Raw genomic sequence first — 6,194 nt, 5'->3', positions numbered from 1 at the left:
TTATAAGGTTCTTTGCCAACGTCAGAAGGAATCTCTTAATCTGAGATGTTTTTCTATTACAATTTAATGGGGTCCTTTTGTGGACCTTGCCATTGCTGCCTAGAATGAAGCTGTGCTTTTCAATCTATTCTGCCTGCTCTACTACTTTTTGGGCTTAATTGGATGTGTGTGCACCACCACCCCATCACCTGTGCAGTGGATTGGAGAGGGCTTGACCATTAAATTGTCCCTGCTTGACCTTTCTGCCATCATTGTCATTCTGGAGTTGTGGGGGGAACACCTGTGGAACAAGGGCATAATATTTTGGTGCAACAACCTGGAAGTAGTTCAGGCCATCAACCTGCAGTAGGCTTCTACATTACTTGCAATCTAACGTACTTGCTTGTACAACTTTGCTGATGCACTCTCTAGGATTAAGTTATGTAGGTTTACAGAATTACCAGCTAATGCTTCTCCAGTTGATGAGTTGTGCCTTTATTATGTTTGGCAGGTTATTAGGCTGACATGGAAGTGTAAGCCCTGGATTGCTAAACATGTATAAAACTACTTGGCTGGAGTGGGAACTTAGTCTGATTTGCAGGGACATAGAGGTAATGTCAGCGTCAATAGATGTGTTCATATTTTGAGCTGGTGGTCTTCCCCATTCTTCCTCATTCTTAGTTCTGTCAATATTGGAGTATTACTGTAGATTTTCTGCTCTTTGATGTGAGGGCTGACCTCTCAGATACAGAATAAGGCATGAAGCACTTTATTAAAAAACAAAACCTTATTAACTATTGACCCTCAATGCTCAGAAAAAAATATTTTGGTACTTGGTCCAACATCTTTATTTCTGTCTTTTGGATGAACCTACTTTTATATGCATTGCCTAGGTGTTATATTTGTTTCTTAGAAGGACAGAGCACCCCTTCCTCTTATCTCTTTTCTCCTTTCATCCTTTTTTAGCCATTTTCTTTTACTGTTTAAAACAGCATGATATTCGGTTCTAATTGAGATTTGAATCAACCTTTTATCTTTTGAGGTCAACAGTTTATTTTCTGAGATCCTTTGTCACATGTGTGCTCGCCTTGTCTAGCTGTAAACTGTAGTGAAGTATGATATATATTTGAGCTTTCAATCTTTGTACTCATTGTACTGTGCATATTGTCTATCTCTGAGTTGCTTAATAATAACATTTGCAAAAAAAGATCCTTACTTTCATATGGGTTCTCTATATTGGCCAGTAAGTCTATAAAAGGTGTTGCCTAGCAGTTTGCTGGCATTGCTTTGCATGCTTGGGCCATGTGAGATGCCACAAAAATGTCCTTATTCAAAAGTCTCTAAAAGGCTGGAATAGAGTGGCCCCTTCTCCAGATGATAGGAGGAGCCCAATTCAGCAACATTTTTTTTTAAGAATTTTAAGGGGGTATGGTGTTCCCCTTATGAGGTTTTGCTTCTCCATTTGGACTTTACCATGGCCTATAATGGAGCATTCTATATGGGTGATTTAGTTGTGCCATCAAAACCTGCAGCAGCCTCTATGCTGCACTCTTGTGAGAGAATCCTTGTTGTGTAGGATTCAGTATTCTAAGACTGACCAGTTACTGTGGCTGACTGCTGTGTTTCTTTGGCATCCTGTGGTGACAAGTGGAACTGACTCTTGTCACTATCCTTGGAGTTTACTTTTCATCCTTAAATTGGTGGGACGTGGTTGGTTTATGTGTATGGCTCTTTTTGTTATGGATTTTGGTTGGTTCTTCAAGAACTGCATAAGTATGGATTGCACTTCTTTCAGATAGAAGCTGTTATGTCGGTGGATTTCTGTAAATCAGAACAGTTACAAGTGCTTCATCCAGTTACTGCATGCTGGCTCCCTGCTCATCTTGACTTGGGGCTTTGGTCACTTGCCGCCATCTAGGTAGGAGCCTTCAAAGGATTTTGTACTGTTTTTTTTCCTGACTGGCAGCTTGATTGGCTATTGGCAACCTGACAGGTTTCAAATTAGGTCATGTTACTTGCCACTTAGTCCTCACCTACCCCGACCTGGAGAAAGTTCTGTATGTAGTGAGGTTACTACCATAGTTTGTGAGATTCTACTTTATTTTATTTAGGTGATAAACGATTACTGTTTTGGTTGGCTAGTGCTCCCTTAGCATCTGATTATGGATTGATTTCAAAACTTGAGCAGTCCAGTGACTACTTTTCCTTGACATGTCCTGGGACTCCCTAAAACATTTTTAGGATAGCTTCTACATGTGGTCTACCAACGGTTTTGTCACTACATTGAGGTGTCAATGGCATAGGACATCACTAGAATTATCTACAAACAGTGTCTGGGATTTAGAATCCATTGTTGGGACATGGCCCAAGTGTCAATTTGTCTGCTTCTATATCATAATCCGCCATTCCTGGCATAGTCACCATGGTGAGGTGGTCATGCATACAGTGAGCAAGTAGACCAATTATGCAGTTACCCACTGAGTTTTAAGCTTCTGGTGTGTGATGGTTAGGAATTCTCCTTACTAAAGAAGACATTTTCTTGTTGATGGAGGGTTGTTAAGGAGTTAAAGGAAGTTAGTATGGTGGCAGGCTTCATTTTTTTACTGAAAACCATGCAGTGGCAGAAAATATGGCAGTTCAGTGGCAAACTTGCTGCATTTTGTACAGGACATTGAGGTGTGCTCCTATTCACTACATGAGTTAGGCAGATTTATCCCTACTGGGGTCATCAGCACAACCCTGCCTGGCTGGCCTGACATGTGTCTTCGGAATGGAGTTGGATACCTGTTGTTCATAGTCTAGAACTAGGGCAGTTGGCCTCATTCAATTTTCTTTGGAAACTGAGAGGCATAAATTAAGCAGTGTTGCTGATAACTGGCCATTCTTTACTTTGCCATCATAATAGTTTTATATATTAAATAAAATCTGACAAAATTTTTACACCAATCTTCATCTCTTGTCTTAAACAATGTTAAGTTTAGCTATTATTATACCAAAAATGTGTGGTTTGGTTCTCTAGAAATACATGTCCATCCGAATAATGTGAATCCTGACAGATCTGGGTTACAGTTTGGATCTCCTTTGGAGATCCAGACTGATCAGAATTGCGGTTTTGATTCTCCCGCAGTTCAGAATTTGGATTTTAACTCCGATTTTTGGGGGTTTTTGATTGCAAAAATGTCATGATTTTAGCTGTTTTTATCGTTTTCTAAAAAAAAAAAAAACAGACCCAACCTCTTGAGGGTGGTTTGGCAAAACCAAAACCAAAACATAAAGATGAACCAAAACATGGAGGTCAGTGCAAATTAGAGATGAGTGAGTCCAGTTCTCCATGAACCGGACCCACTCGATCCTTGAGATCCAGACTGAGATCTGAACACGGCTCAAGGTTTCCTGTGTTATTCGGACCTCAAAACAAGGCAAAACGTCATCCTCCAGCTGATGGATTCTCGCGGGTTTTGGATTATATAAATCCCTGCGTTTGGCGCCATTTGCATTCCGGCTGTGGTGAGAGAAGCTAGCAGATGTGTAGTCAATCACTGTCAGTCGCTCAGTGTGTGTGTCCAGTCGGGGTCTTTGCCTGAATGCTGCTGCTGTGTTGTCCATAAAGGGGCTTAGGCTGCAGTATATAAAAGGGGGCTTACTTCAGTGGGTGCTGCAGCTGCTGTGTCACTTGTCCTGTCAATTAACTGTGGCTGCTGCTGTGTTTTTGTCCTGTCCATCAGGCTAGAACTGCAGTCCATAAAGGGGTGCTGTGTTGTCCATGGGGGGTGCTCTGTCAATTAGGGGTGCTCTTCCCCAGTGTAAAAAAAATAAAAGTACTTTTTTTCTTTCATTTTTTTTTTATTTGTGTGTGTGCATTAGCAACTTAGCTGCACTATTATTGTACGGTAACACTGCCACAGTTTATCGTCCACATATTTGTGTCTCTGCAGGTGGTCTTTACGCACTCGGCAGGGGTGCTTTGTTGACCAAAAAAAGGGGTGCTGTCTGTGTTGTTCATCAAGGGGCTGTTGCCTCATTCATTGGTGCTTTTCCTCAAGGTAAAAAAAACCTAAAAGTGGTATTTTTTGTTTGTGTGTGCGTTAGCAACATAGCTGTGCTATTATTGTTTGGTGACACTGCCAGGCAGACCGCAGTTTATTGTCCACGTATTATGACACTATAAGTCATAGCGCAGTGTGTTATTCTTATTCATAAAAAATATTGTGAACCTGTAAGTGGTAGTGCAGTGTGTTACTCTTTTCTTATTCATAACAAATCTTGTGACACTGTAAGTGGTATCGCAGTGTGTTATTCTTATTCATAAATAATCTTGTGACACTAAGTGGCAGCACAATGTGTTATTCTTTTCTTATTCATAAAAGAATCTGTAAGTGGTAGCGCAGTGTGTTATTCTTTTCAGAAATAATCTTGTGACACTAAGTGGCAGTGCAGTGTGTTATTTTTTTCTTATTCATAAAAAAATCTGTACGTTCTAGCGCAGTGTGTTATTCTTATTCAGAAATAATCTTGTGACACTAAGTGGCAGTGCAGTGTGTTATTCTTTTCATATTCATAAAAAATCTTTAAACACCGTAATTGGTATAACAGCGTGTTATTCTTATTCATAAATAATCTTCTGACACTAAGTGGCAGCTCAGTGTGTTATTCTTTTCTTATTCATAAATAACCTTGTGACACTGTAAGTGATATAGCAGTGTGTTATTCTTTTCTTATTCATAAAAAATATTGTGACACTGTAAGTGGTATTGCAGTGTATTATTCTTATTCATAAATAATCTTGTGACACCAAGTGGCAGCATAGTGTGTTATTATTTTCTTATTCATAAATAATCTTGTGACACTGTAAGTGGTATCACAGTGTGTTATTCTTGTTCATAAATAATCTTGGGGCACTAAGTGGCAGCACAGTGTGTTATTCTTTTCTTATTCATAAAAATGTGACACTGTAGGTCACTGATACCACAGTGTAATATTGCAATTGGTACAAACTTATGTGTGTGCTGTACCCCACTTCATTTGTGTTTGTTGATATGGAGAATAATCATTTGAGAGGAGAGCAGGAACCAAATACTAGTGCTGGAGTTGCTGCCAGTGCCAATAGTCATGACAATACTAGTCCATCTTTATCATCTACTTAAGCCAATGCCCAAAAGTAAAGGAATTTAAAATCAAAACCCTGTCTTTTACAGTGGTAAGAAAAAAAACATCAAAGGGAAAGTTAGCTGCAGAAAGACATACCATTGGCCATATACCTTTCACCACATTGAGTGGCAAGGAAAGACTAAGGCCTTGGTCTTTATTTAAGACTGGTGGTTCTGTCTCTTATGATGATTTAAGCACAAGTGAACATGCTGACACAGAAATCGAGAATGCTTCTGTGGAAGTGCACCAGGATGAGCAGGATATTTGTGTAGCTGACATTAATAAGGATGTTTTTGATGAGGATGTTGTTTGTGTAATTCAGGCACCAATGGAATAAACAGTTATTGCCCATGATAAGGAAAAGCCCGTTGTCATGCCTGTGCACAAGACAAAAAAATCCACTTCTTATGTGTGGAATTATTTCTACCCAAACCCAGACAACAATTGTCAAGTCATTTGTATCCTTTGTAAAGCCAGAGTAAGTAGAAATAGGAACCTTAACCATCTAGGAATCTCCTCCCTGTCACATCATCTGCAGTGCATCTATCCATAAAATTATTGTGTTTTGTGTTGACTCATCTGCATCACCAGTGGGTCTTTTGGGAAACTTTGGTTTTTTCTCTGCAGATGCACTTGCTGGAGAAACTGAAGGAGAAGCCATTTCTGCATAATGTGTCACTTGAGATGACAATTTGTTTACAATCAGCTCTTTGCATCTCTTCAGATCTGTATCTGTTGGGAAGAAAGACACAATGTATGACTTAAACATTATATCCTAAATCATGCATTTGTTCTGTTCAGCTTGTCCACATATCTGTGGTTAAATGGACAGTGGGTACAACAGCATTTTGGAGGCCACTAATTAAGTATTTTTTAATGTCCCTGTACAGGTTGGGAATTGCTTTTCTAGTAAAGTTGAATCTTGATGGGATGTGGTAGTGGGGACACAGGACGTCAATTAACTGTCTAAAACTCACTGCATTATTGACAGAAATTGGATGCACATCTAATACCAGCACAGATGTTATGGCGTCAGTGATCCACTATGCAACTGGGGGACTGCTGTC

The sequence above is a fragment of the Taudactylus pleione genome, unplaced genomic scaffold (assembly GCF_031769625.1).
Source record: "Taudactylus pleione unplaced genomic scaffold, aTauple2 ptg000437l, whole genome shotgun sequence".
In the NCBI taxonomy this organism is placed as follows: Eukaryota; Metazoa; Chordata; class Amphibia; order Anura; family Myobatrachidae; genus Taudactylus; species Taudactylus pleione.
Note: the sequence above shows the minus strand (reverse complement) of the source record.